The sequence below is a fragment of the Equus caballus genome, chromosome 13 (assembly GCF_041296265.1).
Source record: "Equus caballus isolate H_3958 breed thoroughbred chromosome 13, TB-T2T, whole genome shotgun sequence".
NCBI classification, from domain to species: Eukaryota; Metazoa; Chordata; class Mammalia; order Perissodactyla; family Equidae; genus Equus; species Equus caballus.
This window is the reverse complement of record NC_091696.1, coordinates 774,530-785,323: the sequence shown is the minus strand read 5'-3', so window position 1 is coordinate 785,323 and position 10,794 is coordinate 774,530. Positions and strand designations below refer to the sequence as shown.

Below are 10,794 nucleotides of genomic sequence, written 5' to 3'. Positions count from 1 at the left end.
CTCTTCTATGAAGCTTGCCCTGCATAAGATACAAGCGCACTGGGGGCCTTCCTGTGCAGCGCTCAGCCCATCCGGCGTCACGGATGGTGTCCATGGCCCGCGGCAGCTCCGTGGAAACCACAGAGGCCCCGGGAGGCGCACACAGGCTCCGTCAGCTGAGCCCAGGCTGGGCCAGAGGCTGTTGGTTTGAATGTCTCCTACAACACATGCCCCACATGGATGCTGTGGTGTCGGCGCTGGGAGCACCTGAGGACTCAAGCCAGCTGAGGCCTCTGTTCCCAGAGCCTTGGGGCCGAGAGACTGCTCTGGAGCTTGCCACAGGAGAGGGGGATCCTTGCGGAAGTTTGAGGACCACTGGCAGGGGCTGCTTTCCCGCAGAGATGGGAGACCTGAGGCTGGAGAGGGAGCTGGGCTTCTGTCAGTCTCTGGTTCTCCCAGCTTCCGAGAGACGAGGTGCCTTGTTGTTAGAGCCCCGTGGCCATCAGCCCCTCCCACTGGCATACCGAGCTGTGCACCCAAGAGGGATCCAGCCTCAAGTCAAGCCCTGAGGGAGCGAGCTCCGGCCAGTGACGGAGGAAGGGCCTCCAGCCCAAGAGCAAGAGCTGGAGCCTGGGTGCCTCCTAGGCCTCCTGGTCTGTCTGGAGAACCAGCCTGGGACGGGTCGTGTAGCCAGGCCCTGTGCTCAGCCCTGAGTGAGGACCCAGAGTGGAAGAGGCATGCACGGCCCTGCAGGGCCGTTGGGCTCTGAGTCAGAACAGGCAGCCCTGGGGCGTGCTCTGCACTTACACGATGGGGGCCGCAGGCCCCCGTCCCTTCGAGTTGCTGCCCCCACTGCTGTTGTAAGGACCCCTCCAAACAATGGAACAGGTGGGCCTCGTCAGTCAGCCCATCCATGGGCTGTGTGGGACCAGGGGTGGGACAGCAGGGCAGGTGAGAGTGGACAGTACTCGTGGGTGGGCACTGCGGCTCTGCTCCCATCTGCTTGGCATTGTGGGACGTTGTCCACAATCCTGAGTGAAATCCGGGGCTTTCTTTAGAAGAGCGAGTTCCTGGGAGGCAGTGGCCGCCCCAGCTTACACTTCGGGGTCTGTCCTGCCTCCTGCTCCCACAAGCTCTGGCCCTGGGCTTTTCTTCCTCTGAGAGCCCTGATGTAGTAAAACGAGCTCTCCCCGTGAACTCTCCCAGCCTTGCGAGGAGATTTCTGAGCTACTGGAGGAGCACAGGGCCTGGCTGACCCCGCTGCCCCGACCCATTGGTCTTCTCCAGCTGCCTCAACTGGGAGGCCTGTGTATGGTTTGGCTCCTTCTCCAGTGTCCAGAGGGGTTGCGAATGTGTTCCATCTGTGCTGTAGCTGCTGCTGGCAGACGGACGTGGCAGCCTCTCCAGGGCCGTGAGCTGTCAGTGCCAGCTGAGCCAGCCCACGAGAGCCGCCGTGGCCAGGAGCCCCCCGCGCCGCTGCCTCCCGCGCCCGTGGCCCCTTCCCCGCGTGGGCCCCTCCCCTTGCTTGTGGTTACATCCACCCCTGCCAGAACAGCCGTCCCACAAGCCCTCCACCCGCCTGGGTTGCAGCCGAGCCAGCCCGCGTGTAGGCGCGAACTACGGGGTGAACGCAGCTGCTCGCAGAGCGGCCGACTCTCATCCCTCCAGCAGTTAGTCGTCCAGCACGGAGGGGAAAGTGTTTAGACTTCAGAATCAGGCCTCGTTAGAGTGCGTTTCTTAGCTCTCGGGCCTCGGTTTCCTCCTGTGAGTGCTGGTAGTAATAGCGGCGCTCAGAGTGGCTATCTGAGGACTGACGGGGCAACAGACCTAAAAGTGTGAGCACAGGAAGGGCAGTGACTGCTGGTTTCCACTGGGTGGTGAGACCCTCACTCAGAGAGAAGGCCCGCATGTGTCCAAGGGGGCCCGCCTCTACAGCCCAGCTCCCAGGACTGGCCTGGATCCCTCTCCAGCCCACCGTCCATCTCCCGTTTGGATACCCCCACTTCTCCGCACCTGCCTCCCATCACATCCTGTCTTTCAGACTAGCACGGATGTCTTCCGTTTCCGCGCATCTGACTTATTTCCCCACGTGGACGTCTGTGCCCCGAGGCCATCTGCTCTGAATTGGCGGTTGGGGCGCAGGAGGACAAGGCTCACTGGACGGTGTGCTGTGTCGCCTTGTTTCTGGCCTGCAGCATCCCCACTGTGGCCTAGTCCCCCTCAGTGCCAAGGGCAGGATCAGGCGACGGACTTTTCTTTGCAGATACCAGCAGGAGGCAGAAGCTCTGCGTGTGAGACGTGCACATTCAATGTCTGGAAGTGCGTGAATGACGGAGACCTTGACCTCGTTCCGTTCTCCACTCTCCCCTGCCGGGACCCACCTCGGTCAGTTTGGGGCTGGTTGTCCAACTCAAGTGGGAACTGAGTCATAAAGTCATAAAGTGCACCCCCGGCCACGCCTCATTTCCTCATTGCTCCTCTGCGTGGTTCCTGGCCTCTGCTGAGAAGGCACTGACAACGTGTCTTAAGGAACAGGACTCTTCCTCCTCTGCGTCCCTTCCAGGACGAACTGTTGGGTGTTCTCGTGTGTGAGCACTGGACCATCAGACTGTGTTCCCTGCGTCAGTGGGTTTTGCCCACGGGCACGGCCCAAGTTACGGACATCTACCCCGCTAGACTGTCTGGCCTCCCAAAATGTCCCTCTTCCACACACGAACCAGCACCCGCACATTCCTAACAGCATCATTTGAAACAGCCAAAAGTGGAAACAACCAAATGTCCATCGAGGGATGAATGGATACACAAAATGTCTGTCCGGACAGTGGAATCTGATTCTGCCACACAAAGGAATGAAGCGCTGACACCCGCCACGACATGGATGGACCTTGAGGACATGATGCTCAGTGAAAGGAGCCAGACACAAAGGCCACGTAGCGCACGATCCCCCTTAGTGAAATGTCAGAAGAGCCAGATCCACAGAGACAGAGCAAGTGAGGCCGCAATACTGTCGCGTCTCTTACTGACGGGGGTACGTTATGGGAGTTGCGTCGTTAGGCGATGTCGTCGTTGTGCGAACATCCTAGAGTGTGCTTGCACAAACCTAGATGGCACAGCCCACTGCGCACCTAGGCTGTGTGGTGCTGATCTTACGGGACCGCCAGGCTGTGTGGTCCATCGTTGACCGAAACGTCATGATATAGGGCGCGACTCTACACCTTAAGAACACCTCCATCATCTCCCAGGGGCCCCTCCTCTCCCTCTGCAGCCATCCCTGTCCCCTGAGTGTCTGTCCCCACTGCATCAAGTGCTTGCTGTGCCTGCCTTGTCCTGCTGCTGTGTGACCAGCCAGAGGAGGAAGGAGTGGGCTGGTCGTGGATTGATTCCTCTTAGTTCCAGCCCAGGTGCCTGCCTGGGCGTCGTGCTCTGCAGGTTGTATGGGGTGGAGGCCTCCGGCTGGCACTGACGCAGAGGTGCTGACTGGGCCGTTCCTGCAGGTGCTTCTGCCCACAGGGCATCAAACCAGTGACCCCACCCCCACCCCCCAGAAAGGAAGTCTGCCCAAGGCCCCCACGGGTTGCTGGCTCTCTCCTGGTTGATCTTGGCGCATAGCCTGGCTCTCACCTGAGGAATCTTGGAACACCTGGGCGCTCTGGAGCGGGCCCATAGCAGGACATTGCCCAGCACCTCAGGGACGCAGCCTTTCAGACACTAGTCGGGTTTGGGGTTCTTGCACAAATGTTTTTCTGAAGAGAACTAGTTCAGAATTATTTGCATGTCGCCTACCCCTGGTTCTCACCCTCCCACCTCTCTCTCTCTCGCCTAACAGTATCATAGCTGACATCTGCTCAGCACTTCTGGCTGCAGGCCTCTCGGGGTGCCGTCCATGTGGCTGGATCTGGTGCCCAGCCCCGTTTGATGGGCCTCACTGTTGTCATTCTCTTTTTGCAGATGAGAGATCAGAGGCTGGGGAGGAAAGACCCATCAGACGGCTCAGCTGGGCGCTGGCAGTCAGAGGCCAGGATGACGAGGGGTCTTTGGGCGCTGTGCTGGGACACGGGGAGGGGAGTGGGTGCAGGGGCCTCGTGGGGCAGAGCCGTTGGAACAGGCAGTTTTCAAGAGACCTCTTCACCTCTTCTCGTGGAACCTGTGCTTGGATGAGGACTCAGTGTGAGTGGGGAGGAGACAACATGTGGAAGGAGGAATGTTCCAAGACACTGGATGGCAGCACTTCAGGCCACTGATGGTCGCTGTGCCTTTGCGAGGTCAGAACAGGGTGGGGAGGACGCCCTGCAGGATCTTGCTGAAGCATTCGGGGCAGAGCCGCAGAACAGCTTGTCTCGGAGAGCTGGAAGTGGGAGGAGAGTATTGCTGGAGAGCATCTTTGACACGGTTTCCGTCACTATATTGAGTGTATCTTGAAGTTCAAATTAAGGGAGGGCTTAAGATGTCTCCTGCCCATCCCATGGCAGCGTTATTGAGAAACACAGTTGAAGAGAATTCCTTCCTTGAGACCAAGTCAGGTCCTTTCTGTGCTGCCCGACGCTGCTTTTGAGGAGTGGGGTGGGTGGGGCTGGGTAAAATGTCCCGACAATGGCACAGGCAGTAAATGATAGTAAGGGAATTCACTAATAACTTTATGCCAGCATTTGACAACTTAGATAAAATGCACAAATCCTTTGCAAGATACAAATTACCCAGACTGACCCAAAAAGAAATAGAAAAGTTGATCAGTCCTGGATCAGTTAGAGAAATTGAATTCCCGATAAAAACCCTCCTACAAGGAGAACTCCAGGCGCAGCTGGTGTCACAGGTGCGGTCCCCACACGTGGGAAGCAACAACTTGGAATCAGGAACTTTTTCAGAAAAGCCTGTCGTCTCAAACAGCCGGGTCTCTTCCTCGTGGTGCTGGCCACAGGCAGGACACGGTCGTGGGATCGTAACTCTCTCTCAGAGCTTTTCCTTGAGTGCCCTGCAGACCCAGGGAGCATGGCGGGACTTGCAGGGCAGGCCCCGCGTCTGTCCGCTGTGCAGGCAGGCGTCAGCTAAGCATCCTGATGGCACCACCAGCCCCGGGACTCACTGTCAGGGGCCATCCTTCCGTGTCCGCCCTTCCTGCCCTCGGCCTCACCTCCACTCTAAAAGTCGCTGCAGAGTGACCGTCGTACCGTGGCAGCTGCTGGTTTCTATGAGAAACTGAGTCACACATCACCAATCTCTTAGGTTCTCCAAGGCCTTTTACCTTCTCCAGCGCCGTTAATCATGTGACCATACAGGTTAGAAGGTTAGAAGGTTAGAAGGGCGCTGGACCAGACATTAACCAGCCGGGTTGACTTGACAGCTGAGGGAGTGGAAGGAACTTCCAGATGGGCCGGGCTCGGCCAGGAGCAGGTGGGGGCCAAGGAGAAGGCCGGCCGAGCGCCTGTGGGCTCAGGTCCTGGGAGGAAGGCTTTGGTAACAGGGCTGTGGTGGAGGGACTCTGGGAATAAGGAGTGCTGGACATTTGGAGCCAGGACTCCAGGAAGAGGCCCCGGGACAGTGATGGAGCCTGGGGCGTGGTTCAGGAATTGGGAGGCCGCTGGCCCCCAGGCACAGGGCATCCGGGTACCGGGGACCCGTGGATTTCCTGCTTGCTGCTCTCCCTTCACAGGGCCTCAGCGGCTCCTTTTCTCATCCACTGCGCCTCCCCCACCAGTCATCCCAGCCCTGGCTGTGCACGTTTCTCTGATTTTCTGCAGGCAACTGTCCCTCCTTCTTGCCTGTCTCCTGGGCTCTGCCTTCAGCTACCCAGTTCTCTGTCTTGGGTTTGTTCCTCCCCACGTGTGGTATGTGGCCCCACAAGGCACCGCCAGCCTGTCCTTCACTTGTCCATGGGCCAGGCCCCTCCCTTTGGGCACTAGCTGTGGCCACGCGGGTTGTGACACTGTAGTCCTCTAAGGGACCTGAGACTCGACCTGCCTCTGGTGTGGGTGGTGAGCACTTTGGGGGTGATGGGCCCCCCAGACTGTGCCAGGCCAGGGACCTGATGTCAGCGTGTCCCTGTGGCGGTGCCAGGGTTGGGCACTGGTTAGGGTGGCAGCTGTATCAGAGGTCCTTCCCACTGACGCCTTGGCAATGTGCGTGACAGACGTTCGGACCGTGTGCAATTCCCAGCACCCTCCCCCCAGCCTCCAGTGTCTCCATGGTCCCTCCTGAATGGCCATTTTCTACTTTCTCCCTCTCTTCCCTTCTCCTCTCTGTTCCGTGCCATTTGAGGGTCACTGTGAACTCGTGTTTGTTTTTTTTTAATGCAGTGTATTTTAATTCTCCACTCACTGTCTTGTTTTATGCTCAAATTGTCCCAATGTGGCCAAGGGGAGCCCTTTAGGGCCAGCTTCTGGGTCCTGTTGACAGGACCCTGTTAGTCTCGTAGGTCTTCCTTGCCTTCTGGTGTCAGGTGCCCCAGGCCCAGCGGGGACAAGCCATGTCTCCAAGGAGCCTTGTCCCCTTTAGCAACCCTCTGTGGGTGTTTGAAACTGCCATCTACACATGACAGGAGCCCCAGCAGGGCAGAGGCCAGACCTGCGGGTCTCCCAGCCGGCTGCTTGTGCGCAGGCCCAGAGGCCATGGCCAGAGCGTTCCCACCACGCTGCCGTTCCCCAGCGCCTCTTGTTGGATATAAAGTTTTTTAAAAACCCAACATTTTCTTTAAACCCGCGTTATCTCACAGCTACCTCTTATCTGCGTCTCCGGCCCCAGCACTTTGTGCCCGACCTGCAGTGCGTGCCTTCAGTGTTTGACTCGACTGGTCTGTCAGAAAGGCCAGCACGAAGGCTCCGTGTAAATGACATTGTGCCGAGCCTTCCCTAAGCAGAAATCAGTGTGCACGCCCACCCTCGGCTCCTGACCCGGAGGCACCGGGCCCTGTGCTGCCCCTGGGCCTGTGCGGGCTCCTCGTGGCTGGCGTGTGTGCATGCGTGTGCGCGTGCATGCGTGTGTGGACCCAGCTCCCCTCCATGCTGCTGAGGGGGTGTTTTGTAAAAGCATAACTTGCTGTGGCTCCCAGGCACCACGTGGATCCTGGGCCAAAGTGTCTGCAGGGAATAGTCGCTGACGGGGACCCCTGCCCGCCCCCGCAGCTCAGGAACGGTAACAGGGTCCCGCTGTCTTTGCTCCGCAGCAGCTGGTTTGCGGTGAAAGCCTTTGTAGGAAACTGTTGCATTCCCGGCCTTGTCAGCTGTGAACCTGTTAGGAGCGTCTTTTCAGGGCGTGACAAGGCTCCCTCCGTTCTCCCTGGCCTGTCTGGCGCCCGGCCGGCCACTGGGTGGAGCTCCGCGCACACGCCCGCGTGCAGAGGCCAGAGCACATTTGACCTGGAAAGTAGATCCGAGTCACGTGTCCTACTGTAACGTAAAACCACACGTTCTCGATTTCACCGAGTTTTGCACATTAGTATCTTATGTCGTGGGTTCAAATAAGGCTAATGGTGGACAGGCCCAGAAGAGCTGCTGGGCAGTAGCTGTGGAATGTCCCTGCCCCCTTTCTTCAGGAAACAGTCACTGAGACATAGTTTACACAAGTGACGTGAGAGCTCAGGTTTTAAGTGTCCAGTTCAAGGAACTTTGACAGATGCGTACACCTGTGTCACCCACACCTCGACCGAGACGTGGGACGTTTCCATCATTCCACAAGGTTCCTTTGTGCCCTCCCCTACCGCAGGTGCAGGCCTGTCCTGGAACTCTGCAGATGCAGGATCCTGGTGGGCACCGTGTCTGGGGGCTTTGGGTTCCTCCACCGTCGAGAGCAGGCCATGATCTGCTGACCTCGTCCCCTGGTGGGGGACAAAGGCTGGCATCCAGTTTGGGGCCCTGGTGAATCAAGCCGCCGAGGATGCTGTGTGGACACGCGTTTTCGTTTCTCCTGGGTGAGTTCCAGAAGTGGAACAAACCCTGCTTGTTTGGTCTTACAAGGAGCTGCCCACGCGCCTGGGCCTCCCGTAGGGGAGGAGCCACAGGCTCGTGACCGGTGCTTTTTCTTCCTGACACTCGGCTCCCGTGTGCCTGCCTCCCCCCTTGTTCACACAGACGCTCACCCCGCCCCGCAGGCCGTCCTGCATGCCGGGGAGGGGCTGTGCCCTAAAGTGGGACCTGGCTCACACACTCTTAGAGGCCAGGAGGGCCGTCTCCAGAAACAAGCCTCCCTGGGGCCCGAGAGGACCTGGGAGTCGTGGGCACGGGCCTTCTTCCTCGGCAGCTGTCCCCGGGGGCTTCGGCTTCCCCGCATCGCCAGGGGCGAAGGGTCCCTGCGGGTCCTCCACGACTCTCAGTCCCTCCACAAGCCAGGACGCCTGGGCCAAGGGAGGGCCGGGGTCTGCGTCTGCGCAGTGACATGGGTAAGGGTGGGCTCTGGGGCCGTCCCCTAAGCTTCGAGCTTCCATTCTCCTACCTGTGAAAACAGGGTGATTTCACCCACCTCTCAGGGCAGTTAGTGCTGTGTTGAGGGTTACGAGGAGCTTGAGGTGCAGTGCCTGGCACCCCATGGACACTCCACGTCCCCCATTCTGTCTGTCCTTGGCCATTCCAGCCTCTCCACAGCTCGGCAGTGGCCAGGCTGGTTCCTACACCCACACTGGACGTTCCCACTGATGGCCTCAAACCATTCTCATCATTTAACCAAAAGCCATGGATGGTTCCCTTTGGGGGGCACCCCAGTTTGTTCTGGGGATACAGTTAGGAGTCTGCGTTCTTGTGAGCCTGCTCTGTGACCAGGTCTCTTCCTGTCGGCAGCAGCACCTGGCACACACCTCCAGGTGCCCTCTGTCGTGGAACCTCGGCTCCTCTTGTGCTGGTTTAATTCTCGCCGTAACTCCATAGATGCCTGTCGAGAAGTGATAACCTGAGCTCGCGATTACCGAGCACATCCAGGTACCTTGTGCTGTCTAGGAATGATCCACTCGATTTTCACAGCTGCCCCATTTTCCCGAGGAGGAAAGGGGCCAGAGAAGCTAAGAAGTTGCCCCAGGCCACACAGCAGGTAACAGACACAGATGTGAGCACTGGTGGTCCCATGAGCCCCCGAGAGCTGGCCGAGTGGCTTCTGCCAGCACCGGGCAGCACTGTTGTGTCTCTGCATTAAAGTTAGTCGTCCGGGCCCTGGGCGACCTGGACAGCCTCCTGTGCTGGCACCTGCTTCCTGTGGAGATCAGAACGTGTGCCTGCCCCTCGGTTCCTGCCCTGCCCTGCACTCTGTGTCCCTTAGGGACTTGGGTCTGGAGTTGTGTCCCCGAGTCACCTGTGCACTTTCTGGATGTCCCCCACTCGACGGCCGACAGACGTGCAGTTTCTCCAAACTCCACTCTTGGTGAGGACACAGACAGGTGGGCGCCCGTGCTGCTTCAGGCATGAAGGTTGTGGGACATCAGAGGTGTCGCTGAAACAACGGCTCCGTCCCTTAAATCCTGCTGTTCTTGCGGTGCCCTTGGCCTCCTTCCCCCCGGGAAGAACGGGGTTTTCTGAGGTGTCTGTCTTCTGAGAACTTTGCAGAAATCTTGCCCACTTCCCTGTTATGCGGCCAGGGCTTGTCCTTCGGTTGACAAGGAAATGGAGGGGAGGACACAGGTCAGGAGCCAATGGTGAGGGCTTTTGTCCAGAATATTCAAGAAGCAGCTCAAATCAGCTGAAACACAGGCAGAGCACCTGAAGAAGTGCTTCAGAGAGCGAAGGTACAGACGGCCAATGGCGAGAAGGGCCTCGGCCCTGTAACAGCTGGGGATTGCCTCCACGCTCCCACCGTGTAGGCAGAAAGATGAACAACGCCAAGGGTTGGTGAGGACGAGGAGCTGGCGTGCTGGCGCTCTGCTCCTGGGAGTGCACACCTGTAGCCGCTTTGGGAAGCAGGTAGGCGTGTGTGCAAGGTTGAAGGTGTGTGCCCCGACCCAGCACTTCAGTCCCGGGAGAGCACCATTCACACCAGCCCGAAGTTGGGAACAACCCAGATGTCCACAAACAACAGATAAATTGTGATACAGTCTATGGGATGCTAGACAGCAGTAAAAAATGGCATCAAGTCTAACACAGGCCAAAGTGTGCCCCGTTTGTAAGGGACACACAGTTAGACAGCCTCGTCGGTGAGCAACACAAACGCCAAGATGGTGGGTACCAGGCCGAGACGTGCAGCCCAGCCGCCTCCACAGCGTCTTCACAGACCAAGCCCATTTCTAAGGGCTTATCCCTTCCGAGCCCCTGACACCTTTGCATCTTGCTGGAGAAGCCAGGGGCCCACTCTTTCTGGCTGGGCTCAGTTGGGAGTGTTTTGGGACTGTGCTCATTTCTGTGCACCAGCTCCTGAAAGGCCTTGGCAAACCAGAGTCTAGTGGTGGCTGAGCAGGTGCCAGCAGCAGTCTGCAAATGTCATTGGATGCAAGACTGGAGGAGCCAGAGAAGAGAACGCAGGGAAACTGGTTAGAGCTCTCTCTGCAGCCGCCTGGCCTAAGGGTGCTACCCTGCTCTGCCCCCCGGGCCAGCTGGGCTCGGTCTGTTCCTGGTCTGCACGTGGGGTAACATTGGACCGTCCTCGTGGTGGTGGAGACCGAGGGTGCTGAATGCACTAGTGCATGGCCGGCTGTGGAGGGCTGAAGGAGCACACCCAGTGCTGCTTCTGAGGGTGACGCGCCCGCTCATGTCTCTGGGTCTCTAATGGGGCCAGCGTGGGGAAGAGGGAGTATCCTGGCCCCGTAGCTTCAGAAGGAAACGCAGCATCAGCAGGTGGGAGTCCCAGAGTGGTGGATTCCAGCTCCAGGTGGTGGAGACCCTGGGGTTAGGACCCAGGCTGAAGATGGTT

The 10,794-nt window shown here is 58.7% G+C and overlaps 1 protein-coding gene across 5 annotated transcripts in view; it reads left to right on the top strand.

The window, feature by feature from the left end:
• C13H7orf50 (chromosome 13 C7orf50 homolog) overlaps positions 1-10,794 on the top strand; it is a 149,394-nt gene that overhangs the window by 75,050 nt on the left and 63,550 nt on the right. The gene's annotated exons all lie outside the window — the stretch shown is intronic.